General features: G+C 42.9%; 1 protein-coding gene and 77 non-coding genes across 82 annotated transcripts in view; 77 read left to right on the forward strand and 1 right to left on the reverse strand.

Annotated features, from left to right (window-relative positions):
• Positions 1-20,498, reverse strand: part of LOC116613873 (centriolin) — a 140,608-nt gene that overhangs the window by 27,253 nt on the left and 92,857 nt on the right. The window lies entirely within an intron of this gene.
• On the forward strand, positions 173-245 carry Trnai-aau. The gene has a single exon. It is a non-coding gene; the product is annotated as a tRNA-Ile (tRNA).
• Trnai-aau lies at positions 501-573 on the forward strand. The gene has a single exon. It is a non-coding gene; the product is annotated as a tRNA-Ile (tRNA).
• Positions 842-914, forward strand: Trnai-aau. The gene has a single exon. It is a non-coding gene; the product is annotated as a tRNA-Ile (tRNA).
• Trnal-uag lies at positions 1,034-1,115 on the forward strand. The gene has a single exon. It is a non-coding gene; the product is annotated as a tRNA-Leu (tRNA).
• Trnai-aau lies at positions 1,188-1,260 on the forward strand. Its single transcript has one exon. It is a non-coding gene; the product is annotated as a tRNA-Ile (tRNA).
• Trnal-uag lies at positions 1,376-1,457 on the forward strand. The gene has a single exon. It is a non-coding gene; the product is annotated as a tRNA-Leu (tRNA).
• Positions 1,809-1,881, forward strand: Trnai-aau. Its single transcript has one exon. It is a non-coding gene; the product is annotated as a tRNA-Ile (tRNA).
• On the forward strand, positions 2,137-2,209 carry Trnai-aau. The gene has a single exon. It is a non-coding gene; the product is annotated as a tRNA-Ile (tRNA).
• Positions 2,478-2,550, forward strand: Trnai-aau. The gene has a single exon. It is a non-coding gene; the product is annotated as a tRNA-Ile (tRNA).
• Positions 2,666-2,747, forward strand: Trnal-uag. The gene has a single exon. It is a non-coding gene; the product is annotated as a tRNA-Leu (tRNA).
• Positions 2,820-2,892, forward strand: Trnai-aau. The gene has a single exon. It is a non-coding gene; the product is annotated as a tRNA-Ile (tRNA).
• Trnal-uag lies at positions 3,008-3,088 on the forward strand. The gene has a single exon. It is a non-coding gene; the product is annotated as a tRNA-Leu (tRNA).
• Trnai-aau lies at positions 3,440-3,512 on the forward strand. The gene has a single exon. It is a non-coding gene; the product is annotated as a tRNA-Ile (tRNA).
• Trnai-aau lies at positions 3,775-3,847 on the forward strand. The gene has a single exon. It is a non-coding gene; the product is annotated as a tRNA-Ile (tRNA).
• Positions 3,963-4,044, forward strand: Trnal-uag. The gene has a single exon. It is a non-coding gene; the product is annotated as a tRNA-Leu (tRNA).
• Positions 4,117-4,189, forward strand: Trnai-aau. Its single transcript has one exon. It is a non-coding gene; the product is annotated as a tRNA-Ile (tRNA).
• Trnal-uag lies at positions 4,309-4,390 on the forward strand. The gene has a single exon. It is a non-coding gene; the product is annotated as a tRNA-Leu (tRNA).
• On the forward strand, positions 4,463-4,535 carry Trnai-aau. Its single transcript has one exon. It is a non-coding gene; the product is annotated as a tRNA-Ile (tRNA).
• On the forward strand, positions 4,651-4,731 carry Trnal-uag. The gene has a single exon. It is a non-coding gene; the product is annotated as a tRNA-Leu (tRNA).
• Positions 5,083-5,155, forward strand: Trnai-aau. The gene has a single exon. It is a non-coding gene; the product is annotated as a tRNA-Ile (tRNA).
• Trnai-aau lies at positions 5,418-5,490 on the forward strand. Its single transcript has one exon. It is a non-coding gene; the product is annotated as a tRNA-Ile (tRNA).
• Trnal-uag lies at positions 5,606-5,687 on the forward strand. Its single transcript has one exon. It is a non-coding gene; the product is annotated as a tRNA-Leu (tRNA).
• On the forward strand, positions 5,760-5,832 carry Trnai-aau. The gene has a single exon. It is a non-coding gene; the product is annotated as a tRNA-Ile (tRNA).
• Positions 5,952-6,033, forward strand: Trnal-uag. Its single transcript has one exon. It is a non-coding gene; the product is annotated as a tRNA-Leu (tRNA).
• Trnai-aau lies at positions 6,107-6,179 on the forward strand. Its single transcript has one exon. It is a non-coding gene; the product is annotated as a tRNA-Ile (tRNA).
• On the forward strand, positions 6,295-6,376 carry Trnal-uag. The gene has a single exon. It is a non-coding gene; the product is annotated as a tRNA-Leu (tRNA).
• On the forward strand, positions 6,728-6,800 carry Trnai-aau. The gene has a single exon. It is a non-coding gene; the product is annotated as a tRNA-Ile (tRNA).
• On the forward strand, positions 7,056-7,128 carry Trnai-aau. Its single transcript has one exon. It is a non-coding gene; the product is annotated as a tRNA-Ile (tRNA).
• Trnai-aau lies at positions 7,397-7,469 on the forward strand. Its single transcript has one exon. It is a non-coding gene; the product is annotated as a tRNA-Ile (tRNA).
• Trnal-uag lies at positions 7,585-7,666 on the forward strand. Its single transcript has one exon. It is a non-coding gene; the product is annotated as a tRNA-Leu (tRNA).
• Positions 7,739-7,811, forward strand: Trnai-aau. Its single transcript has one exon. It is a non-coding gene; the product is annotated as a tRNA-Ile (tRNA).
• Positions 7,927-8,007, forward strand: Trnal-uag. The gene has a single exon. It is a non-coding gene; the product is annotated as a tRNA-Leu (tRNA).
• Positions 8,359-8,431, forward strand: Trnai-aau. The gene has a single exon. It is a non-coding gene; the product is annotated as a tRNA-Ile (tRNA).
• Positions 8,694-8,766, forward strand: Trnai-aau. The gene has a single exon. It is a non-coding gene; the product is annotated as a tRNA-Ile (tRNA).
• On the forward strand, positions 8,882-8,963 carry Trnal-uag. Its single transcript has one exon. It is a non-coding gene; the product is annotated as a tRNA-Leu (tRNA).
• On the forward strand, positions 9,036-9,108 carry Trnai-aau. Its single transcript has one exon. It is a non-coding gene; the product is annotated as a tRNA-Ile (tRNA).
• Positions 9,224-9,304, forward strand: Trnal-uag. The gene has a single exon. It is a non-coding gene; the product is annotated as a tRNA-Leu (tRNA).
• Positions 9,656-9,728, forward strand: Trnai-aau. The gene has a single exon. It is a non-coding gene; the product is annotated as a tRNA-Ile (tRNA).
• On the forward strand, positions 9,991-10,063 carry Trnai-aau. Its single transcript has one exon. It is a non-coding gene; the product is annotated as a tRNA-Ile (tRNA).
• Trnal-uag lies at positions 10,179-10,260 on the forward strand. The gene has a single exon. It is a non-coding gene; the product is annotated as a tRNA-Leu (tRNA).
• Positions 10,333-10,405, forward strand: Trnai-aau. The gene has a single exon. It is a non-coding gene; the product is annotated as a tRNA-Ile (tRNA).
• Trnal-uag lies at positions 10,521-10,601 on the forward strand. Its single transcript has one exon. It is a non-coding gene; the product is annotated as a tRNA-Leu (tRNA).
• Positions 10,953-11,025, forward strand: Trnai-aau. Its single transcript has one exon. It is a non-coding gene; the product is annotated as a tRNA-Ile (tRNA).
• On the forward strand, positions 11,281-11,353 carry Trnai-aau. The gene has a single exon. It is a non-coding gene; the product is annotated as a tRNA-Ile (tRNA).
• Trnal-uag lies at positions 11,469-11,550 on the forward strand. Its single transcript has one exon. It is a non-coding gene; the product is annotated as a tRNA-Leu (tRNA).
• On the forward strand, positions 11,623-11,695 carry Trnai-aau. Its single transcript has one exon. It is a non-coding gene; the product is annotated as a tRNA-Ile (tRNA).
• On the forward strand, positions 11,811-11,892 carry Trnal-uag. The gene has a single exon. It is a non-coding gene; the product is annotated as a tRNA-Leu (tRNA).
• On the forward strand, positions 12,244-12,316 carry Trnai-aau. Its single transcript has one exon. It is a non-coding gene; the product is annotated as a tRNA-Ile (tRNA).
• Trnai-aau lies at positions 12,572-12,644 on the forward strand. Its single transcript has one exon. It is a non-coding gene; the product is annotated as a tRNA-Ile (tRNA).
• Positions 12,760-12,841, forward strand: Trnal-uag. The gene has a single exon. It is a non-coding gene; the product is annotated as a tRNA-Leu (tRNA).
• Trnai-aau lies at positions 13,193-13,265 on the forward strand. The gene has a single exon. It is a non-coding gene; the product is annotated as a tRNA-Ile (tRNA).
• Trnal-uag lies at positions 13,381-13,462 on the forward strand. Its single transcript has one exon. It is a non-coding gene; the product is annotated as a tRNA-Leu (tRNA).
• On the forward strand, positions 13,814-13,886 carry Trnai-aau. The gene has a single exon. It is a non-coding gene; the product is annotated as a tRNA-Ile (tRNA).
• Positions 14,142-14,214, forward strand: Trnai-aau. Its single transcript has one exon. It is a non-coding gene; the product is annotated as a tRNA-Ile (tRNA).
• Positions 14,330-14,411, forward strand: Trnal-uag. The gene has a single exon. It is a non-coding gene; the product is annotated as a tRNA-Leu (tRNA).
• Trnai-aau lies at positions 14,763-14,835 on the forward strand. The gene has a single exon. It is a non-coding gene; the product is annotated as a tRNA-Ile (tRNA).
• Positions 14,951-15,032, forward strand: Trnal-uag. The gene has a single exon. It is a non-coding gene; the product is annotated as a tRNA-Leu (tRNA).
• On the forward strand, positions 15,105-15,177 carry Trnai-aau. Its single transcript has one exon. It is a non-coding gene; the product is annotated as a tRNA-Ile (tRNA).
• Trnal-uag lies at positions 15,293-15,374 on the forward strand. Its single transcript has one exon. It is a non-coding gene; the product is annotated as a tRNA-Leu (tRNA).
• Trnai-aau lies at positions 15,725-15,797 on the forward strand. Its single transcript has one exon. It is a non-coding gene; the product is annotated as a tRNA-Ile (tRNA).
• On the forward strand, positions 15,913-15,994 carry Trnal-uag. Its single transcript has one exon. It is a non-coding gene; the product is annotated as a tRNA-Leu (tRNA).
• Positions 16,067-16,139, forward strand: Trnai-aau. Its single transcript has one exon. It is a non-coding gene; the product is annotated as a tRNA-Ile (tRNA).
• Positions 16,255-16,336, forward strand: Trnal-uag. The gene has a single exon. It is a non-coding gene; the product is annotated as a tRNA-Leu (tRNA).
• On the forward strand, positions 16,688-16,760 carry Trnai-aau. Its single transcript has one exon. It is a non-coding gene; the product is annotated as a tRNA-Ile (tRNA).
• Positions 16,876-16,956, forward strand: Trnal-uag. The gene has a single exon. It is a non-coding gene; the product is annotated as a tRNA-Leu (tRNA).
• Trnai-aau lies at positions 17,029-17,101 on the forward strand. Its single transcript has one exon. It is a non-coding gene; the product is annotated as a tRNA-Ile (tRNA).
• On the forward strand, positions 17,217-17,298 carry Trnal-uag. The gene has a single exon. It is a non-coding gene; the product is annotated as a tRNA-Leu (tRNA).
• Positions 17,650-17,722, forward strand: Trnai-aau. The gene has a single exon. It is a non-coding gene; the product is annotated as a tRNA-Ile (tRNA).
• Positions 17,978-18,050, forward strand: Trnai-aau. Its single transcript has one exon. It is a non-coding gene; the product is annotated as a tRNA-Ile (tRNA).
• On the forward strand, positions 18,166-18,247 carry Trnal-uag. The gene has a single exon. It is a non-coding gene; the product is annotated as a tRNA-Leu (tRNA).
• Positions 18,599-18,671, forward strand: Trnai-aau. Its single transcript has one exon. It is a non-coding gene; the product is annotated as a tRNA-Ile (tRNA).
• Trnal-uag lies at positions 18,787-18,868 on the forward strand. The gene has a single exon. It is a non-coding gene; the product is annotated as a tRNA-Leu (tRNA).
• Positions 19,220-19,292, forward strand: Trnai-aau. Its single transcript has one exon. It is a non-coding gene; the product is annotated as a tRNA-Ile (tRNA).
• Trnai-aau lies at positions 19,548-19,620 on the forward strand. Its single transcript has one exon. It is a non-coding gene; the product is annotated as a tRNA-Ile (tRNA).
• On the forward strand, positions 19,736-19,817 carry Trnal-uag. Its single transcript has one exon. It is a non-coding gene; the product is annotated as a tRNA-Leu (tRNA).
• On the forward strand, positions 20,169-20,241 carry Trnai-aau. Its single transcript has one exon. It is a non-coding gene; the product is annotated as a tRNA-Ile (tRNA).
• Positions 20,357-20,438, forward strand: Trnal-uag. Its single transcript has one exon. It is a non-coding gene; the product is annotated as a tRNA-Leu (tRNA).

Raw genomic sequence — 20,498 nt, forward strand, 5'->3', positions numbered from 1 at the left:
TTGTTGTGATAACAATATTGCAGAAACGGCGAGCGGTCTAAGGCGCTGGTTTTAGGCACCAGTCTCGAAAGAGGCGTGGGTTCGAATCCCATCGCTGCCAATTGAATTATTTTTGTAAGTTACTTTTAAAACCTTCTTTTGTAAACTAAATCGCTGTAGTTGTATATCAGTTGGTCCGTTAGCTCAGTCGGCAGAGCGTGGTGCTAATAAAGCTAAGGTCATGGGTTCGAGCCCCATACGGACCAGCAGTTTATTTTCAACTAACCATAGTTGTGTTAACTAGCTAGTCTTTTATTCAGCAACAAAGTTTTCCACAGACTAGACTAAATTGTTGTGATAACAATATTGCAGAAACGGCGAGCGGTCCAAGGCGCTGGTTTTAGGCACCAGTCTCTGAAGAGGCGTGGGTTCGAATCAAACCGCTGCCAATTGAATTATTTTTGTAGGTTACTTTTTATACCTTCTTTTGTAAACTAAATCGCTGTAGTTGTATATCAGTTGGTCCGTTAGCTCAGTCGGCAGAGCGTGGTGCTAATAACGCTAAGGTCATGGGTTCGAGCCCCATACGGACCAAAAGTTTATTTTTAAATAACCGTCAATGCAGTTGTGTTGACCAGCTTGTCTTTTATTCAGCAAAAACGTTCTCCACAGAATCGACTAATTGTTGTGATAACAATATTGCAGAAACGGTAGCGTGGCCGAGCGGTCCAAGGCGCTGGTTTTAGGCACCAGTCTTTGAAGAGGCGTGGGTTCCAATCCCAATGTGCCAATTGAATTATTTTTGTAGGTTACTTTTGATACCTTCTTTTGTCAACTAAATCGCTGTAGTTGTATATCAGTTGGTCCGTTAGCTCAGTCGGCAGAGCGTGGTGCTAATAACGCTAAGGTCATGGGTTCTAGCCCCATACGGACCAAAAGTTTGTTTATTTTTAAATAACCGTCAATGCAGTTTTGTTGACTGGCTAGTCTTTTATTCAGCAAAAACGTCCTCCACAGACTTGACCAATTGTTGTGATAACAATATTGCAGAAACGGTAGCGTGGCCGAGCGGTCTAAGGCGCTGGTTTTAGGCACCAGTCTCGAAAGAGGCGTGGGTTCGAATCCCACCGCTGCCAATTGAATTATTTTTGTAGGTTACTTTTGATACCTTCTTTTGTAAACTAAATCGCTGTAGTTGTATATCAGTTGGTCCGTTAGCTCAGTCGGCAGAGCGTGGTGCTAATAACGCTAAGGTCATGGGTTCGAGCCCCATACGGACCAAAAGTTTATTTTTAAAGAACCGTCAATGCAGTTGTGTTGACCAGCTTGTCTTTTATTCAGCAAAAACGTTCTCAACAGACTTGACTAATTGTTGTGATAACAATATTGCAGAAATGGTAGCGTGGCCGAGCGGTCTAAGGCGCTGGTTTTAGGCACCAGTCTCGAAAGAGGCGTGGGTTCGAATCCCACCGCTGCCAATTGAAATATTTTTGTAGGTTACTTTTGATACGTTCTTTTGTAAACTAAATCGCTGTAGTTGTCATGGGTCATGGGTTCGAGCCCCATACGGACCAGCAGTTTATTTTTAACTAACCATAGTTGTGTTAACTAGCTAGTCTTTTATTCAGCAACAAAGTTTTCCACAGACTAGACTAAATTGTTGTGATAACAATATTGCAGAAACGGCGAGCGGTCTAAGGCGCTGGTTTTAGGCACCAGTCTCGAAAGAGGCGTGGGTTCGAATCCCACCGCTGCCAATTGAATTATTTTTGTAAGTTACTTTTAAAACCTTCTTTTGTAAACTAAATCGCTGTAGTTGTATATCAGTTGGTCCGTTAGCTCAGTCGGCAGAGCGTGGTGCTAATAACGCTAATGTCATGGGTTCGAGCCCCATAAGGACCAGCAGTTTATTTTCAACTAACCATAGTTGTGTTAACTAGCTAGTCTTTTATTCAGCAACAAAGTTTTCCACAGACTAGACTAAATTGTTGTGATAACAATATTGCAGAAACGGCGAGCGGTCCAAGGCGCTGGTTTTAGGCACCAGTCTCTGAAGAGGCGTGGGTTCGAATCAAACCGCTGCCAATTGAATTATTTTTGTAGGTTACTTTTTATACCTTCTTTTGTAAACTAAATCGCTGTAGTTGTATATCAGTTGGTCCGTTAGCTCAGTCGGCAGAGCGTGGTGCTAATAACGCTAAGGTCATGGGTTCCAGCCCCATACGGACCAAAAGTTTATTTTTAAATAACCGTCAATGCAGTTGTGTTGACCAGCTTGTCTTTTATTCAGCAAAAACGTTCTCCACAGAATTGACTAATTGTTGTGATAACAATATTGCAGAAACGGTAGCGTGGCCGAGCGGTCCAAGGCGCTGGTTTTAGGCACCAGTCTTTGAAGAGGCGTGGGTTCCAATCCCAATGTGCCAATTGAATTATTTTTGTAGGTTACTTTTGATACCTTCTTTTGTAAACTAAATCGCTGTAGTTGTATATCAGTTGGTCCGTTAGCTCAGTCGGCAGAGCGTGGTGCTAATAACGCTAAGGTCATGGGTTCGAGCCCCATACGGACCAAAAGTTTATTTTCAAATAACCGTCAATGCAGCTTTGTTGACTGGCTAGTCTTTTATTCAGCAAAAACGTCCTCCACAGACTTGACCAATTGTTGTGATAACAATATTGCAGAAACGGTAGCGTGGCCGAGCGGTCTAAGGCGCTGGTTTTAGGCACCAGTCTCGAAAGAGGCGTGGGTTCGAATCCCACCGCTGCCAATTGAATTATTTTTGTAGGTTACTTTTGATACCTTCTTTTGTAAACTAAATCGCTGTAGTTGTATATCAGTTGGTCCGTTAGCTCAGTCGGCAGAGCGTGGTGCTAATAACGCTAAGGTCATGGGTTCGAGCCCCATACGGACCAAAAGTTTATTTTTAAAGAACCGTCAATGCAGTTGTGTTGACCAGCTTGTCTTTTATTCAGCAAAAACGTTCTCAACAGACTTGACTAATTGTTGTGATAACAATATTGCAGAAATGGTAGCGTGGCCGAGCGGTCAAGGCGCTGGTTTTAGGCACCAGTCTCGAAAGAGGCGTGGGTTCGAATCCCACCGCTGCCAATCGCAATATTTTTGTAGGTTACTTTTGATACCTTCTTTTGTAAACTAAATCGCTGTAGTTGTCATGGGTCATGGGTTCGAGCCCCATACGGACCAGCAGTTTATTTTTAACTAACCATAGTTGTGTTAACTAGCTAGTCTTTTATTCAGCAACAAAGTTTTCCACAGACTAGACTAAATTGTTGTGATAACAATATTGCAGAAACGGCGAGCGGTCCAAGGCGCTGGTTTTAGGCACCAGTCTCTGAAGAGGCGTGGGTTCGAATCAAACCGCTGCCAATTGAATTATTTTTGTAGGTTACTTTTTATACCTTCTTTTGTAAACTAAATCGCTGTAGTTGTATATCAGTTGGTCCGTTAGCTCAGTCGGCAGAGCGTGGTGCTAATAACGCTAAGGTCATGGGTTCGAGCCCCATACGGACCAGCAGTTTATTTTTAACTAACCATAGTTGTGTTAACTAGCTAGTCTTTTATTCAGCAACAAAGTTGTCCACAGAATTGACTAATTGTTGTGATAACAATATTGCAGAAACGGTAGCGTGGCCGAGCGGTCCAAGGCGCTGGTTTTAGGCACCAGTCTTTGAAGAGGCGTGGGTTCCAATCCCAATGTGCCAATTGAATTATTTTTGTAGGTTACTTTTGATACCTTCTTTTGTAAACTAAATCGCTGTAGTTGTATATCAGTTGGTCCGTTAGCTCAGTCGGCAGAGCGTGGTGCTAATAACGCTAAGGTCATGGGTTCGAGCCCCATACGGACCAAAAGTTTATTTTTAAAGAACCGTCAATGCAGCTTTGTTGACTGGCTAGTCTTTTATTCAGCAAAAACGTCCTCCACAGACTTGACCAATTGTTGTGATAACAATATTGCAGAAACGGTAGCGTGGCCGAGCGGTCTAAGGCGCTGGTTTTAGGCACCAGTCTCGAAAGAGGCGTGGGTTCGAATCCCACCGCTGCCAATTGAAATATTTTTGTAGGTTACTTTTGATACCTTCTTTTGTCAACTAAATCGCTGTAGTTGTATATCAGTTGGTCCGTTAGCTCAGTCGGCAGAGCGTGGTGCTAATAACGCTAAGGTCATGGGTTCTAGCCCCATACGGACCAAAAGTTTGTTTATTTTTAAATAACCGTCAATGCAGTTTTGTTGACTGGCTAGTCTTTTATTCAGCAAAAACGTCCTCCACAGACTTGACCAATTGTTGTGATAACAATATTGCAGAAACGGTAGCGTGGCCGAGCGGTCTAAGGCGCTGGTTTTAGGCACCAGTCTCGAAAGAGGCGTGGGTTCGAATCCCACCGCTGCCAATTGAATTATTTTTGTAGGTTACTTTTGATACCTTCTTTTGTAAACTAAATCGCTGTAGTTGTATATCAGTTGGTCCGTTAGCTCAGTCGGCAGAGCGTGGTGCTAATAACGCTAAGGTCATGGGTTCGAGCCCCATACGGACCAAAAGTTTATTTTTAAAGAACCGTCAATGCAGTTGTGTTGACCAGCTTGTCTTTTATTCAGCAAAAACGTTCTCAACAGACTTGACTAATTGTTGTGATAACAATATTGCAGAAATGGTAGCGTGGCCGAGCGGTCAAGGCGCTGGTTTTAGGCACCAGTCTCGAAAGAGGCGTGGGTTCGAATCCCACCGCTGCCAATCGCAATATTTTTGTAGGTTACTTTTGATACCTTCTTTTGTAAACTAAATCGCTGTAGTTGTCATGGGTCATGGGTTCGAGCCCCATACGGACCAGCAGTTTATTTTTAACTAACCATAGTTGTGTTAACTAGCTAGTCTTTTATTCAGCAACAAAGTTTTCCACAGACTAGACTAAATTGTTGTGATAACAATATTGCAGAAACGGCGAGCGGTCCAAGGCGCTGGTTTTAGGCACCAGTCTCTGAAGAGGCGTGGGTTCGAATCAAACCGCTGCCAATTGAATTATTTTTGTAGGTTACTTTTTATACCTTCTTTTGTAAACTAAATCGCTGTAGTTGTATATCAGTTGGTCCGTTAGCTCAGTCGGCAGAGCGTGGTGCTAATAACGCTAAGGTCATGGGTTCGAGCCCCATACGGACCAGCAGTTTATTTTTAACTAACCATAGTTGTGTTAACTAGCTAGTCTTTTATTCAGCAACAAAGTTGTCCACAGAATTGACTAATTGTTGTGATAACAATATTGCAGAAACGGTAGCGTGGCCGAGCGGTCCAAGGCGCTGGTTTTAGGCACCAGTCTTTGAAGAGGCGTGGGTTCCAATCCCAATGTGCCAATTGAATTATTTTTGTAGGTTACTTTTGATACCTTCTTTTGTAAACTAAATCGCTGTAGTTGTATATCAGTTGGTCCGTTAGCTCAGTCGGCAGAGCGTGGTGCTAATAACGCTAAGGTCATGGGTTCGAGCCCCATACGGACCAAAAGTTTATTTTTAAAGAACCGTCAATGCAGCTTTGTTGACTGGCTAGTCTTTTATTCAGCAAAAACGTCCTCCACAGACTTGACCAATTGTTGTGATAACAATATTGCAGAAACGGTAGCGTGGCCGAGCGGTCTAAGGCGCTGGTTTTAGGCACCAGTCTCGAAAGAGGCGTGGGTTCGAATCCCACCGCTGCCAATTGAAATATTTTTGTAGGTTACTTTTGATACCTTCTTTTGTCAACTAAATCGCTGTAGTTGTATATCAGTTGGTCCGTTAGCTCAGTCGGCAGAGCGTGGTGCTAATAACGCTAAGGTCATGGGTTCTAGCCCCATACGGACCAAAAGTTTGTTTATTTTTAAATAACCGTCAATGCAGTTTTGTTGACTGGCTAGTCTTTTATTCAGCAAAAACGTCCTCCACAGACTTGACCAATTGTTGTGATAACAATATTGCAGAAACGGTAGCGTGGCCGAGCGGTCTAAGGCGCTGGTTTTAGGCACCAGTCTCGAAAGAGGCGTGGGTTCGAATCCCACCGCTGCCAATTGAATTATTTTTGTAGGTTACTTTTGATACCTTCCTTTTGTAAACTAAATCGCTGTAGTTGTATATCAGTTGGTCCGTTAGCTCAGTCGGCAGAGCGTGGTGCTAATAACGCTAAGGTCATGGGTTCGAGCCCCATACGGACCAAAAGTTTATTTTTAAAGAACCGTCAATGCAGTTGTGTTGACCAGCTTGTCTTTTATTCAGCAAAAACGTTCTCAACAGACTTGACTAATTGTTGTGATAACAATATTGCAGAAATGGTAGCGTGGCCGAGCGGTCTAAGGCGCTGGTTTTAGGCACCAGTCTCGAAAGAGGCGTGGGTTCGAATCCCACCGCTGCCAATTGAAATATTTTTGTAGGTTACTTTTGATACGTTCTTTTGTAAACTAAATCGCTGTAGTTGTCATGGGTCATGGGTTCGAGCCCCATACGGACCAGCAGTTTATTTTTAACTAACCATAGTTGTGTTAACTAGCTAGTCTTTTATTCAGCAACAAAGTTTTCCACAGACTAGACTAAATTGTTGTGATAACAATATTGCAGAAACGGCGAGCGGTCTAAGGCGCTGGTTTTAGGCACCAGTCTCGAAAGAGGCGTGGGTTCGAATCCCACCGCTGCCAATTGAATTATTTTTGTAAGTTACTTTTAAAACCTTCTTTTGTAAACTAAATCGCTGTAGTTGTATATCAGTTGGTCCGTTAGCTCAGTCGGCAGAGCGTGGTGCTAATAACGCTAATGTCATGGGTTCGAGCCCCATAAGGACCAGCAGTTTATTTTCAACTAACCATAGTTGTGTTAACTAGCTAGTCTTTTATTCAGCAACAAAGTTTTCCACAGACTAGACTAAATTGTTGTGATAACAATATTGCAGAAACGGCGAGCGGTCCAAGGCGCTGGTTTTAGGCACCAGTCTCTGAAGAGGCGTGGGTTCGAATCAAACCGCTGCCAATTGAATTATTTTTGTAGGTTACTTTTTATACCTTCTTTTGTAAACTAAATCGCTGTAGTTGTATATCAGTTGGTCCGTTAGCTCAGTCGGCAGAGCGTGGTGCTAATAACGCTAAGGTCATGGGTTCCAGCCCCATACGGACCAAAAGTTTATTTTTAAATAACCGTCAATGCAGTTGTGTTGACCAGCTTGTCTTTTATTCAGCAAAAACGTTCTCCACAGAATTGACTAATTGTTGTGATAACAATATTGCAGAAACGGTAGCGTGGCCGAGCGGTCCAAGGCGCTGGTTTTAGGCACCAGTCTTTGAAGAGGCGTGGGTTCCAATCCCAATGTGCCAATTGAATTATTTTTGTAGGTTACTTTTGATACCTTCTTTTGTAAACTAAATCGCTGTAGTTGTATATCAGTTGGTCCGTTAGCTCAGTCGGCAGAGCGTGGTGCTAATAACGCTAAGGTCATGGGTTCGAGCCCCATACGGACCAAAAGTTTATTTTCAAATAACCGTCAATGCAGCTTTGTTGACTGGCTAGTCTTTTATTCAGCAAAAACGTCCTCCACAGACTTGACCAATTGTTGTGATAACAATATTGCAGAAACGGTAGCGTGGCCGAGCGGTCTAAGGCGCTGGTTTTAGGCACCAGTCTCGAAAGAGGCGTGGGTTCGAATCCCACCGCTGCCAATTGAATTATTTTTGTAGGTTACTTTTGATACCTTCTTTTGTAAACTAAATCGCTGTAGTTGTATATCAGTTGGTCCGTTAGCTCAGTCGGCAGAGCGTGGTGCTAATAACGCTAAGGTCATGGGTTCGAGCCCCATACGGACCAAAAGTTTATTTTTAAAGAACCGTCAATGCAGTTGTGTTGACCAGCTTGTCTTTTATTCAGCAAAAACGTTCTCAACAGACTTGACTAATTGTTGTGATAACAATATTGCAGAAATGGTAGCGTGGCCGAGCGGTCAAGGCGCTGGTTTTAGGCACCAGTCTCGAAAGAGGCGTGGGTTCGAATCCCACCGCTGCCAATCGCAATATTTTTGTAGGTTACTTTTGATACCTTCTTTTGTAAACTAAATCGCTGTAGTTGTCATGGGTCATGGGTTCGAGCCCCATACGGACCAGCAGTTTATTTTTAACTAACCATAGTTGTGTTAACTAGCTAGTCTTTTATTCAGCAACAAAGTTTTCCACAGACTAGACTAAATTGTTGTGATAACAATATTGCAGAAACGGCGAGCGGTCCAAGGCGCTGGTTTTAGGCACCAGTCTCTGAAGAGGCGTGGGTTCGAATCAAACCGCTGCCAATTGAATTATTTTTGTAGGTTACTTTTTATACCTTCTTTTGTAAACTAAATCGCTGTAGTTGTATATCAGTTGGTCCGTTAGCTCAGTCGGCAGAGCGTGGTGCTAATAACGCTAAGGTCATGGGTTCGAGCCCCATACGGACCAGCAGTTTATTTTTAACTAACCATAGTTGTGTTAACTAGCTAGTCTTTTATTCAGCAACAAAGTTGTCCACAGAATTGACTAATTGTTGTGATAACAATATTGCAGAAACGGTAGCGTGGCCGAGCGGTCCAAGGCGCTGGTTTTAGGCACCAGTCTTTGAAGAGGCGTGGGTTCCAATCCCAATGTGCCAATTGAATTATTTTTGTAGGTTACTTTTGATACCTTCTTTTGTAAACTAAATCGCTGTAGTTGTATATCAGTTGGTCCGTTAGCTCAGTCGGCAGAGCGTGGTGCTAATAACGCTAAGGTCATGGGTTCGAGCCCCATACGGACCAAAAGTTTATTTTCAAATAACCGTCAATGCAGCTTTGTTGACTGGCTAGTCTTTTATTCAGCAAAAACGTCCTCCACAGACTTAACCAATTGTTGTGATAACAATATTGCAGAAACGGTAGCGTGACCGAGCGGTCTAAGGCGCTGGTTTTAGGCACCAGTCTCGAAAGAGGCGTGGGTTCGAATCCCACCGCTGCCAATTGAATTATTTTTGTAGGTTACTTTTGATACCTTCTTTTGTAAACTAAATCGCTGTAGTTGTATATCAGTTGGTCCGTTAGCTCAGTCGGCAGAGCGTGGTGCTAATAACGCTAAGGTCATGGGTTCGAGCCCCATACGGACCAAAAGTTTATTTTTAAAGAACCGTCAATGCAGTTGTGTTGACCAGCTTGTCTTTTATTCAGCAAAAACGTTCTCAACAGACTTGACTAATTGTTGTGATAACAATATTGCAGAAATGGTAGCGTGGCCGAGCGGTCAAGGCGCTGGTTTTAGGCACCAGTCTCGAAAGAGGCGTGGGTTCGAATCCCACCGCTGCCAATCGCAATATTTTTGTAGGTTACTTTTGATACCTTCTTTTGTAAACTAAATCGCTGTAGTTGTCATGGGTCATGGGTTCGAGCCCCATACGGACCAGCAGTTTATTTTTAACTAACCATAGTTGTGTTAACTAGCTAGTCTTTTATTCAGCAACAAAGTTTTCCACAGACTAGACTAAATTGTTGTGATAACAATATTGCAGAAACGGCGAGCGGTCCAAGGCGCTGGTTTTAGGCACCAGTCTCTGAAGAGGCGTGGGTTCGAATCAAACCGCTGCCAATTGAATTATTTTTGTAGGTTACTTTTTATACCTTCTTTTGTAAACTAAATCGCTGTAGTTGTATATCAGTTGGTCCGTTAGCTCAGTCGGCAGAGCGTGGTGCTAATAACGCTAAGGTCATGGGTTCGAGCCCCATACGGACCAGCAGTTTATTTTTAACTAACCATAGTTGTGTTAACTAGCTTGTCTTTTATTCAGCAACAAAGTTGTCCACAGAATTGACTAATTGTTGTGATAACAATATTGCAGAAACGGTAGCGTGGCCGAGCGGTCCAAGGCGCTGGTTTTAGGCACCAGTCTTTGAAGAGGCGTGGGTTCCAATCCCAATGTGCCAATTGAATTATTTTTGTAGGTTACTTTTGATACCTTCTTTTGTAAACTAAATCGCTGTAGTTGTATATCAGTTGGTCCGTTAGCTCAGTCGGCAGAGCGTGGTGCTAATAACGCTAAGGTCATGGGTTCGAGCCCCATACGGACCAAAAGTTTATTTTCAAATAACCGTCAATGCAGCTTTGTTGACTGGCTAGTCTTTTATTCAGCAAAAACGTCCTCCACAGACTTGACCAATTGTTGTGATAACAATATTGCAGAAACGGTAGCGTGACCGAGCGGTCTAAGGCGCTGGTTTTAGGCACCAGTCTCGAAAGAGGCGTGGGTTCGAATCCCACCGCTGCCAATTGAATTATTTTTGTAGGTTACTTTTGATACCTTCTTTTGTAAACTAAATCGCTGTAGTTGTATATCAGTTGGTCCGTTAGCTCAGTCGGCAGAGCGTGGTGCTAATAACGCTAAGGTCATGGGTTCGAGCCCCATACGGACCAAAAGTTTATTTTTAAAGAACCGTCAATGCAGTTGTGTTGACCAGCTTGTCTTTTATTCAGCAAAAACGTTCTCAACAGACTTGACTAATTGTTGTGATAACAATATTGCAGAAATGGTAGCGTGGCCGAGCGGTCAAGGCGCTGGTTTTAGGCACCAGTCTCGAAAGAGGCGTGGGTTCGAATCCCACCGCTGCCAATCGCAATATTTTTGTAGGTTACTTTTGATACCTTCTTTTGTAAACTAAATCGCTGTAGTTGTCATGGGTCATGGGTTCGAGCCCCATACGGACCAGCAGTTTATTTTTAACTAACCATAGTTGTGTTAACTAGCTAGTCTTTTATTCAGCAACAAAGTTTTCCACAGACTAGACTAAATTGTTGTGATAACAATATTGCAGAAACGGCGAGCGGTCTAAGGCGCTGGTTTTAGGCACCAGTCTCGAAAGAGGCGTGGGTTCGAATCCCACCGCTGCCAATTGAATTATTTTTGTAAGTTACTTTTAAAACCTTCTTTTGTAAACTAAATCGCTGTAGTTGTATATCAGTTGGTCCGTTAGCTCAGTCGGCAGAGCGTGGTGCTAATAACGCTAAGGTCATGGGTTCGAGCCCCATACGGACCAGCAGTTTATTTTCAACTAACCATAGTTGTGTTAACTAGCTAGTCTTTTATTCAGCAACAAAGTTTTCCACAGACTAGACTAAATTGTTGTGATAACAATATTGCAGAAACGGCGAGCGGTCCAAGGCGCTGGTTTTAGGCACCAGTCTCGAAAGAGGCGTTGGTTCGAATCAAACCGCTGTCAATTGAATTATTTTTGTAGGTTACTTTTTATACCTTCTTTTGTAAACTAAATCGCTGTAGTTGTATATCATTTGGTCCGTTAGCTCAGTCGGCAGAGCGTGGTGCTAATAACGCTAAGGTCGTGGGTTCGAGCCCCATACGGACCAAAAGTTTATTTTTAAATAACCGTCAATGCAGTTTTGTTGACTGGCTAGTCTTTTATTCAGCAAAAACGTCCTCCACAGACTTGACCAATTGTTGTGATAACAATATTGCAGAAACGGTAGCGTGGCCGAGCGGTCTAAGGCGCTGGTTTTAGGCACCAGTCTCGAAAGAGGCGTGGGTTCGAATCCCACCGCTGCCAATTGAATTATTTTTGTAGGTTACTTTTGATACCTTCTTTTGTAAACTAAATCGCTGTAGTTGTATATCAGTTGGTCCGTTAGCTCAGTCGGCAGAGCGTGGTGCTAATAACGCTAAGGTCATGGGTTCGAGCCCCATACGGACCAAAAGGTTATTTTTAAAGAACCTTCAATGCAGTTGTGTTGACCAGCTTGTCTTTTATTCAGCAAAAACATTCTCAACAGACTTGACTAATTGTTGTGATAACAATATTGCAGAAATGGTAGCGTGGCCGAGCGGTCTAAGGCGCTGGTTTTAGGCACCAGTCTCGAAAGAGGCGTGGGTTCGAATCCCACCGCTGCCAATTGAAATATTTTTGTAGGTTACTTTTGATACCTTCTTTTGTAAAATAAATCGCTGTAGTTGTCATGGGTCATGGGTTCGAGCCCCATACGGACCAGCAGTTCATTTTTAACTAACCATAGTTGTGTTAACTAGCTAGTCTTTTATTCAGCAACAAAGTTTTCCACAGACTAGACTAAATTGTTGTGATAACAATATTGCAGAAACGGCGAGCGGTCTAAGGCGCTGGTTTTAGGCACCAGCCTCGAAAGAGGCGTGGGTTCGAATCCCACCGCTGCCAATTGAATTATTTTTGTAAGTTACTTTTAAAACCTTCTTTTGTAAACTAAATCGCTGTAGTTGTATATCAGTTGGTCCGTTAGCTCAGTCGGCAGAGCGTGGTGCTAATAACGCTAAGGTCATGGGTTCGAGCCCCATACGGACCAGCAGTTTATTTTGAACTAACCATAGTTGTGTTAACTAGCTAGTCTTTTATTCAGCAACAAAGTTTTCCACAGACTAGACTAAATTGTTGTGATAACAATATTGCAGAAACGGCGAGCGTTCCAAGGCGCTGGTTTTAGGCACCAGTCTCTGAAGAGGCGTGGGTTCGAATCAAACCGCTGCCAATTGAATTATTTTTGTAGGTTACTTTTGATACCTTCTTTTGTAAACTAAATCGCTGTAGTTGTATATCAGTTGGTCCGTTAGCTCAGTCGGCAGAGCGTGGTGCTAATAACGCTAAGGTCATGGGTTCGAGCCCCATACGGACCAAAAGGTTATTTTTAAAGAACCGTCAATGCAGTTGTGTTGACCAGCTTGTCTTTTATTCAGCAAAAACGTTCTCAACAGACTTGACTAATTGTTGTGATAACAATATTGCAGAAATGGTAGCGTGGCCGAGCGGTCTAAGGCGCTGGTTTTAGGCACCAGTCTCGAAAGAGGCGTGGGTTCGAATCCCACCGCTGCCAATCGAAATATTTTTGTAGGTTACTTTTGATACCTTCTTTTGTAAACTAAATCGCTGTAGTTGTCATGGGTCATGGGTTCGAGCCCCATACGGACCAGCAGTTTATTTTTAACTAACCATAGTTGTGTTAACTAGCTAGTCTTTTATTCAGCAACAAAGTTTTCCACAGACTAGACTAAATTGTTGTGATACCAATATTGCAGAAACGGCGAGCGGTCTAAGGCGCTGGTTTTAGGCACCAGTCTCGAAAGAGGCGTGGGTTCGAATCCCACCGCTGCCAATTGAATTATTTTTGTAGGTTACTTTTTATACCTTCTTTTGTAAACTAAATCGCTGTAGTTGTATATCATTTGGTCCGTTAGCTCAGTCGGCAGAGCGTGGTGCTAATAACGCTAAGGTCATGGGTTCGAGCCCCATACGGACCAAAAGTTTATTTTTAAAGAACCGTCAATGCAGTTGTGTTGACCAGCTTGTCTTTTATTCAGCAAAAACGTTCTCAACAGACTTGACTAATTGTTGTGATAACAATATTGCAGAAATGGTAGCGTGGCCGAGCGGTCTAAGGCGCTGGTTTTAGGCACCAGTCTCGAAAGAGGCGTGGGTTCGAATCCCACCGCTGCCAATTGAAATATTTTTGTAGGTTACTTTTGATACCTTCTTTTGTAAAATAAATCGCTGTAGTTGTCATGGGTCATGGGTTCGAGCCCCATACGGACCAGCAGTTTATTTTTAACTAACCATAGTTTTGTTAACTAGCTAGTCTTTTATTCAGCAACAAAGTTTTCCACAGACTAGACTAAATTGTTGTGATAACAATATTGCAGAAACGGCGAGCGGTCTAAGGCGCTGGTTTTAGGCACCAGCCTCGAAAGAGGCGTGGGTTCGAATCCCACCGCTGCCAATTGAATTATTTTTGTAAGTTACTTTTAAAACCTTCTTTTGTAAACTAAATCGCTGTAGTTGTATATCAGTTGGTCCGTTAGCTCAGTCGGCAGAGCGTGGTGCTAATAACGCTAAGGTCATGGGTTCGAGCCCCATACGGACCAGCAGTTTATTTTGAACTAACCATAGTTGTGTTAACTAGCTAGTCTTTTATTCAGCAACAAAGTTTTCCACAGACTAGACTAAATTGTTTTGATAACAATATTGCAGAAACGGCGAGCGTTCCAAGGCGCTGGTTTTAGGCACCAGTCTCTGAAGAGGCGTGGGTTCGAATCAAACCGCTGCCAATTGAATTATTTTTGTAGGTTACTTTTGATACCTTCTTTTGTAAACTAAATCGCTGTAGTTGTATATCAGTTGGTCCGTTAGCTCAGTCGGCAGAGCGTGGTGCTAATAACGCTAAGGTCATGGGTTCGAGCCCCATACGGACCAAAAGGTTATTTTTAAAGAACCTTCAATGCAGTTGTGTTGACCAGCTTGTCTTTTATTCAGCAAAAACGTTCTCAACAGACTTGACTAATTGTTGTGATAACAATATTGCAGAAATGGTAGCGTGGTCGAGCGGTCTAAGGCGCTGGTTTTAGGCACCAGTCTCGAAAGAGGCGTGGGTTCGAATCCCACCGCTGCCAATCGAAATATTTTTGTAGGTTACTTTTGATACCTTCTTTTGTAAACTAAATCGCTGTAGTTGTCATGGGTCATGGGTTCGAGCCCCATACGGACCAGCAGTTTATTTTTAACTAACCATAGTTGTGTTAACTAGCTAGTCTTTTATTCAGCAACAAAGTTTTCCACAGACTAGACTAAATTGTTGTGATACCAATATTGCAGAAACGGCGAGCGGTCTAAGGCGCTGGTTTTAGGCACCAGTCTCGAAAGAGGCGTGGGTTCGAATCCCACCGCTGCCAATTGAATTATTTTTGTAGGTTACTTTTTATACCTTCTTTTGTAAACTAAATCGCTGTAGTTGTATATCATTTGGTCCGTTAGCTCAGTCGGCAGAGCGTTGTGCTAATAACGCTAACGTCATGGGTTCGAGCCCCATACGGACCAAAAGTTTATTTTTAAATAACCGTCAATGCAGTTTTGTTGACTGGTTAGTCTTTTATTCAGCAAAAACGTCCTCCACAGACTTGACCAATTGTTGTGATAACAATATTGCGGAAACGGTAGCGTGGCCGAGCGGTCTAAGGCGCTGGTTTTAGGCACCAGTCTCGAAAGAGGCGTGGGTTCGAATCCCACCGCTGCCAATTGAATTATTTTTGTAGGTTACTTTTGATACCTTCTTTTGTAAACTAAATCGCTGTAGTTGTATATCAGTTGGTCCGTTAGCTCAGTCGGCAGAGCGTGGTGCTAATAACGCTAAGGTCATGGGTTCGAGCCCCATACGGACCAAAAGGTTATTTTTAAAGAACCGTCAATGCAGTTGTGTTGACCAGCTTGTCTTTTATTCAGCAAAAACGTTCTCAACAGACTTGACTAATTGTTGTGATAACAATATTGCAGAAATGGTAGCGTGGCCGAGCGGTCTAAGGCGCTGGTTTTAGGCACCAGTCTCGAAAGAGGCGTGGGTTCGAATCCCACCGCTGCCAATCGAAATATTTTTGTAGGTTACTTTTGATACCTTCTTTTGTAAACTAAATTGCTGTAGTTGTCATGGGTCATGGGTTCGAGCCCCATACGGACCAGCAGTTTATTTTTAACTAACCATAGTTGTGTTAACTAGCTAGTCTTTTATTCAGCAACAAAGTTTTCCACAGACTAGACTAGATTGTTGTGATACCAATATTGCAGAAACGGCGAGAGGTCTAAGGCGCTGGTTTTAGGCACCAGTCTCGAAAGAGGCGTGGGTTCGAATCCCACCGCTGCCAATTGAATTATTTTTGTAGGTTACTTTTTATACCTCTTTTGTAAACTAAATCGCTGTAGTTGTATATCATTTGGTCCGTTAGCTCAGTCGGCAGAGCGTGGTGCTAATAACGCTAAGGTCGTGGGTTCGAGCCCCATACGGACCAAAAGTTTATTTTTAAATAACCGTCAATGCAGTTTTGTTGACTGGCTAGTCTTTTATTCAGCAAAAACGTCCTCCACAGACTTGACCAATTGTTGTGATAACAATATTGCAGAAACGGTAGCGTGGCCGAGCGGTCTAAGGCGCTGGTTTTAGGCACCAGTCTCGAAAGAGGCGTGGGTTCGAATCCCACCGCTGCCAATTGAATTATTTTTGTAGGTTACTTTTGATACCTTCTTTTGTAAACTAAATCGCTGTAGTTGTATATCAGTTTGTCCGTTAGCTCAGTCGGCAGAGCGTGGTGCTAATAACGCTAAGGTCATGGGTTCGAGCCCCATACGGACCAAAAGGTTATTTTTAAAGAACCTTCAATGCAGTTGTGTTGACCAGCTTGTCTTTTATTCAGCAAAAACGTTCTCAACAGACTTGACTAATTGTTGTGATAACAATATTGCAGAAATGGTAGCGTGGCCGAGCGGTCTAAGGCGCTGGTTTTAGGCACCAGTCTCGAAAGAGGCGTGGGTTCGAATCCCACCGCTGCCAATTGAAATATTTTTGTAGGTTACTTTTGATACGTTCTTTTGTAAACTAAATCGCTGTAGTTGTCATGGGTCATGGGTTCGAGCCCCATACGGACCAGCAGTTTATTTTTAACTAACCATAGTTGTGTTAACTAGCTAGTCTTTTATTCAGCAACAAAGTTTTCCACAGACTAGACTAAATTGTTGTGATAACAATATTGCAGAAACGGCGAGCGGTCTAAGGCGCTGGTTTTAGGCACCAGTCTCGAAAGAGGCGTGGGTTCGAATCCCACCGCTGCCAATTGAATTATTTTTGTAAGTTACTTTTAAAACCTTCTTTTGTAAACTAAATCGCTGTAGTTGTATATCAGTTGGTCCGTTAGCTCAGTCGGCAGAGCGTGGTGCTAATAACGCTAAGGTCATGGGTTCCAGCCCCATACGGACCAAAAGTTTATTTTTAAATAACCGTCAATGCAGTTGTGTTGACCAGCTTGTCTTTTATTCAGCAAAAACGTTCTCCACAGAATTGACTAATTGTTGTGATAACAATATTGCAGAAATGGTAGCGTGGCCGAGCGGTCAAGGCGCTGGTTTTAGGCACCAGTCTCGAAAGAGGCGTGGGTTCGAATCCCACCGCTGCCAATTGAATTATTTTTGTAGGTTACTTTTGATACCTTCTTTTGTAAACTAAATCGCTGTAGTTGTATATCAGTTGGTCCGTTAGCTCAGTCGGCAGAGCGTGGTGCTAATAACGCTAAGGTCATGGGTTCGAGCCCCATACGGACCAAAAGGTTATTTTTAAAGAACCTTCAATGCAGTTGTGTTGACCAGCTTGTCTTTTATTCAGCAAAAACATTCTCAACAGACTTGACTAATTGTTGTGATAACAATATTGCAGAAATGGTAGCGTGGCCGAGCGGTCTAAGGCGCTGGTTTTAGGCACCAGTCTCGAAAGAGGCGTGGGTTCGAATCCCACCGCTGCCAATTGAAATATTTTTGTAGGTTACTTTTGATACCTTCTTTTGTAAAATAAATCGCTGTAGTTGTCATGGGTCATGGGTTCGAGCCCCATACGGACCAGCAGTTCATTTTTAACTAACCATAGTTGTGTTAACTAGCTAGTCTTTTATTCAGCAACAAAGTTTTCCACAGACTAGACTAAATTGTTGTGATAACAATATTGCAGAAACGGCGAGCGGTCTAAGGCGCTGGTTTTAGGCACCAGCCTCGAAAGAGGCGTGGGTTCGAATCCCACCGCTGCCAATTGAATTATTTTTGTAAGTTACTTTTAAAACCTTCTTTTGTAAACTAAATCGCTGTAGTTGTATATCAGTTGGTCCGTTAGCTCAGTCGGCAGAGCGTGGTGCTAATAACGCTAAGGTCATGGGTTCGAGCCCCATACGGACCAGCAGTTTATTTTGAACTAACCATAGTTGTGTTAACTAGCTAGTCTTTTATTCAGCAACAAAGTTTTCCACAGACTAGACTAAATTGTTGTGATAACAATATTGCAGAAACGGCGAGCGTTCCAAGGCGCTGGTTTTAGGCACCAGTCTCTGAAGAGGCGTGGGTTCGAATCAAACCGCTGCCAATTGAATTATTTTTGTAGGTTACTTTTGATACCTTCTTTTGTAAACTAAATCGCTGTAGTTGTATATCAGTTGGTCCGTTAGCTCAGTCGGCAGAGCGTGGTGCTAATAACGCTAAGGTCATGGGTTCGAGCCCCATACGGACCAAAAGGTTATTTTTAAAGAACCGTCAATGCAGTTGTGTTGACCAGCTTGTCTTTTATTCAGCAAAAACGTTCTCAACAGACTTGACTAATTGTTGTGATAACAATATTGCAGAAATGGTAGCGTGGCCGAGCGGTCTAAGGCGCTGGTTTTAGGCACCAGTCTCGAAAGAGGCGTGGGTTCGAATCCCACCGCTGCCAATCGAAATATTTTTGTAGGTTACTTTTGATACCTTCTTTTGTAAACTAAATCGCTGTAGTTGTCATGGGTCATGGGTTCGAGCCCCATACGGACCAGCAGTTTATTTTTAACTAACCATAGTTGTGTTAACTAGCTAGTCTTTTATTCAGCAACAAAGTTTTCCACAGACTAGACTAAATTGTTGTGATACCAATATTGCAGAAACGGCGAGCGGTCTAAGGCGCTGGTTTTAGGCACCAGTCTCGAAAGAGGCGTGGGTTCGAATCCCACCGCTGCCAATTGAATTATTTTTGTAGGTTACTTTTTATACCTTCTTTTGTAAACTAAATCGCTGTAGTTGTATATCATTTGGTCCGTTAGCTCAGTCGGCAGAGCGTGGTGCTAATAACGCTAAGGTCATGGGTTCGAGCCCCATACGGACCAAAAGTTTATTTTTAAAGAACCGTCAATGCAGTTGTGTTGACCAGCTTGTCTTTTATTCAGCAAAAACGTTCTCAACAGACTTGACTAATTGTTGTGATAACAATATTGCAGAAATGGTAGCGTGGCCGAGCGGTCTAAGGCGCTGGTTTTAGGCACCAGTCTCGAAAGAGGCGTGGGTTCGAATCCCACCGCTGCCAATTGAAATATTTTTGTAGGTTACTTTTGATACCTTCTTTTGTAAAATAAATCGCTGTAGTTGTCATGGGTCATGGGTTCGAGCCCCATACGGACCAGCAGTTTATTTTTAACTAACCATAGTTTTGTTAACTAGCTAGTCTTTTATTCAGCAACAAAGTTTTCCACAGACTAGACTAAATTGTTGTGATAACAATATTGCAGAAACGGCGAGCGGTCTAAGGCGCTGGTTTTAGGCACCAGCCTCGAAAGAGGCGTGGGTTCGAATCCCACCGCTGCCAATTGAATTATTTTTGTAAGTTACTTTTAAAACCTTCTTTTGTAAACTAAATCGCTGTAGTTGTATATCAGTTGGTCCGTTAGCTCAGTCGGCAGAGCGTGGTGCTAATAACGCTAAGGTCATGGGTTCGAGCCCCATACGGACCAGCAGTTTATTTTGAACTAACCATAGTTGTGTTAACTAGCTAGTCTTTTATTCAGCAACAAAGTTTTCCACAGACTAGACTAAATTGTTTTGATAACAATATTGCAGAAACGGCGAGCGTTCCAAGGCGCTGGTTTTAGGCACCAGTCTCTGAAGAGGCGTGGGTTCGAATCAAACCGCTGCCAATTGAATTATTTTTGTAGGTTACTTTTGATACCTTCTTTTGTAAACTAAATCGCTGTAGTTGTATATCAGTTGGTCCGTTAGCTCAGTCGGCAGAGCGTGGTGCTAATAACGCTAAGGTCATGGGTTCGAGCCCCATACGGACCAAAAGGTTATTTTTAAAGAACCTTCAATGCAGTTGTGTTGACCAGCTTGTCTTTTATTCAGCAAAAACGTTCTCAACAGACTTGACTAATTGTTGTGATAACAATATTGCAGAAATGGTAGCGTGGTCGAGCGGTCTAAGGCGCTGGTTTTAGGCACCAGTCTCGAAAGAGGCGTGGGTTCGAATCCCACCGCTGCCAATCGAAATATTTTTGTAGGTTACTTTTGATACCTTCTTTTGTAAACTAAATCGCTGTAGTTGTCATGGGTCATGGGTTCGAGCCCCATACGGACCAGCAGTTTATTTTTAACTAACCATAGTTGTGTTAACTAGCTAGTCTTTTATTCAGCAACAAAGTTTTCCACAGACTAGACTAAATTGTTGTGATACCAATATTGCAGAAACGGCGAGCGGTCTAAGGCGCTGGTTTTAGGCACCAGTCTCGAAAGAGGCGTGGGTTCGAATCCCACCGCTGCCAATTGAATTATTTTTGTAGGTTACTTTTTATACCTTCTTTTGTAAACTAAATCGCTGTAGTTGTATATCATTTGGTCCGTTAGCTCAGTCGGCAGAGCGTTGTGCTAATAACGCTAACGTCATGGGTTCGAGCCCCATACGGACCAAAAGTTTATTTTTAAATAACCGTCAATGCAGTTTTGTTGACTGGTTAGTCTTTTATTCAGCAAAAACGTCCTCCACAGACTTGACCAATTGTTGTGATAACAATATTGCGGAAACGGTAGCGTGGCCGAGCGGTCTAAGGCGCTGGTTTTAGGCACCAGTCTCGAAAGAGGCGTGGGTTCGAATCCCACCGCTGCCAATTGAATTATTTTTGTAGGTTACTTTTGATACCTTCTTTTGTAAACTAAATCGCTGTAGT

The sequence above is a fragment of the Nematostella vectensis genome, chromosome 8 (genome assembly GCF_932526225.1).
Source record: "Nematostella vectensis chromosome 8, jaNemVect1.1, whole genome shotgun sequence".
Classification (NCBI taxonomy): domain Eukaryota; kingdom Metazoa; phylum Cnidaria; class Anthozoa; order Actiniaria; family Edwardsiidae; genus Nematostella; species Nematostella vectensis.